Here is a 2,500-nt window from a genome sequence, read left to right on the forward strand (position 1 = left end):
TCGGCGAGCCCCGGCCAACCACCGGCGAGACGAGCTCCGCAGAGCGGGCGCTCCGGGAGCGGGGAGCTTCGGAGCGCTCCCCGAGTCTGCACTTAGGGGGACGAAGGCCCTCGGGAGGGGCCTGCGAGGCACCCCAGCCGCGCCGCTCGTGCGGCCGTCGCCCGGCCAAGGGGCGGCGGCCCGAGCCGGCGATTGATCGCAAAGCGACGCTCAGACAGGCGTAGCCCCGGGAGGAACCCGGGGCCGCAAGTGCGTTCGAAGTGTCGATGATCAATGTGTCCTGCAATTCACATTAATTCTCGCAGCTAGCTGCGTTCTTCATCGACGCACGAGCCGAGTGATCCACCGCTAAGAGTTGTCTCGTCTTTCGGCACCGCCCCGCGCGCGCGGGAGGGCCGGGAACGCTCGCCAGGAGCGGCCCCTCTCGGAGGACGGCCCAACCGCCTGCCCCGCCGGCCGGCCCCCCCTTCCTCCCCTCGCATCCCCGCGCGGGGCGGGAGGGGAAAGAACGGCGGAGCGCGGCGCGACGGGGGCGAGACGGAGGGGCCTCGCCTCGACTGACCGTACGAGCATGCCCAAGGAGGGCCAGAAAGGAAGGAAGGAAACGCCCCGAGAGGCGACGAGGGCCTGGGAGCCCGCGCTCCCCACCGGCCGAAGGCGACGGCAAGCGCCTCGCTCGCTTCGGGGGCGGCCCAGGCGCCCGGGCTCGGTCCGGCCTCCGCACGGAGGCGGCGGCGCGCCCGGCCGCTCCGCCTGTCCGCCTCGAGCGGGCGGCGCGGGGGGGCCCCGACGGCTACCCGCGCGCGCGCCTCCCGCGCGCGCCGCTCCGCCGCGCCACGGGCAGCCTAACTCCTCCCTGGGGTCCCGTCCCGACGGCACCTCGGCGGCTCCGCGCCGCCGCGGGCGGACGCGCCCCGAGCTGGCGACGCACGACGCCCGCGGCCCGCCGGACGGCGGCCCGCCGCGCGGCGGCCGCCCGCCCCCGGCACCGCCGCCGCCGCCGCTTCCCGTCTCCTTCCGCGGGCACGCGCCGAGCGGAAGGCGGACGGCCGCCTGAGGCGGGGGCGGCTCCCGCTCTCCCCCGTTTCCACGCGGAGACCGGGAGTGGGACGCCCCCCGCTTGCCCCGACCGCCTGCACGGCTCGGCCGGGAAGGCGAAGACGGGGAGGCGAAGCGGCTAGGCGGGGCCCGGGGCCGGGACGGCCTCGGCGGCGGGGGGCTCCGTCCGGCTAGACCGAGCGGCGACGCCGCCGCTCGGGCAACGGGGTGCCGCCCTCGCCGGCGCTTAGCGGCGGGAGAACGCCGAGCGCTCGCCCGGACGGGGGAGGGAGGAGCGGCGCCGCAGCGCGACGCAGCCGCTGCGACGGAGGCGCGGCGTCCCTTCCCGCCCCCCCCCGCGCACAGGGTGTGAGGGGGGAGGGCGTAGGGCCGCCCGGCGGCGGGTCCCCCCCCTTGCGGGGACCGCCGCGAGCCCCGGCGGGGAGCCCGCGCTCCTCGCCGGGGTCGCCCGTTCCGAGGCGGGCAGGTCGGACACGGCCGACCGCTCGCGCCGCGGTCTCTCCGCCGAGACCGGGCCGCGGAGAGGGGGGGGCAGGGGTGCCCCTCCCCGGCACGGGCCGCCCGCGGGACGCGGTTGCCAGGCGACGGCCGTCCGGGAGAGGCTCTCTCACCGCGAGAGAGAACTCCCGGCCCGCCGCCGCCGGCCGGCCGCGCCCCCCGGGCGATGCCGAGCCGCCCGAGTCTTTAAACCCCCGCCCGGCCCCCGCGGCCCTTCGACCCCCGGAGACGCGCCGAGAGACGCGCCGAGGGAAGGGACCGCGAGAGCGCGGACGCTAGGTACCTGGCCCTGGGGCGAGGGAAACGAACTTTAGGCCCCGCGGGGGTGCCTCCCCCACTGCCACCTTCGGGGGAGCGTCTGCCCGCGGGGGCCGCGCCCCGACGTCCGCCGCCACAACCACGTCCTCCGGCCCCGGGGCCCGGGGTTTCCCTCTGGCCCGGCGCTGCGCCCGGGAGGAGAGCCGTGGCTCGGGCCGCCCGCTGGGAAAGCGGGACGCCACCCGGCTTGCCGAGCCTCGCCCGCCGAGGGCGAGCGCGGCGGCGGAGCCCCCTTCCCGGCTCCCCAGGCAGGAGAGGGACGGGGGGCGGGGGACGCCGCTGCGCCGCTCGGCGCGCCGTACCCGGAACGCCCGGAGCCCTCCGCGGGCTTACCCGGCAGCCCTACCGAACGTCCGTGCGAGAAGGGAAATGTGACATTCACACCGACACAGCCCCGGGCACGGGGTGCGGGGAGGGTCGGGGGAGACGCCTCCCCCGACCCCGAAGGACAGCTCCCGTCTCTCTCGCCGCTCGCACACGCGGCGCCGTCGTCGTCGGCGCCGCCGCCGCGCGCTCCCCGCTTCTTCTCGGGCGAGACGGGCCGGCGGGAGGAGGCTGGGGACGCGCCGCCGCGCCCCGCGCCCGACAGCTCCGCTTCCCCCGCGCGCTGCCCGCCCGCGCGCTG

At 78.8% G+C, this 2,500-nt stretch overlaps 1 non-coding gene across 1 annotated transcript; it reads right to left on the minus strand.

Moving 5' to 3' along the window:
• Nucleotides 1–204: 204 nt before the first annotated feature.
• LOC128903441 (5.8S ribosomal RNA) lies at nucleotides 205–357 on the minus strand. The gene has a single exon (XR_008464085.1). It is a non-coding gene; the product is annotated as a 5.8S ribosomal RNA (ribosomal RNA).
• Nucleotides 358–2,500: the final 2,143 nt, after the last annotated feature.

Source organism: Rissa tridactyla, unplaced genomic scaffold, assembly GCF_028500815.1.
Source record: "Rissa tridactyla isolate bRisTri1 unplaced genomic scaffold, bRisTri1.patW.cur.20221130 scaffold_33, whole genome shotgun sequence".
In the NCBI taxonomy this organism is placed as follows: domain Eukaryota; kingdom Metazoa; phylum Chordata; class Aves; order Charadriiformes; family Laridae; genus Rissa; species Rissa tridactyla.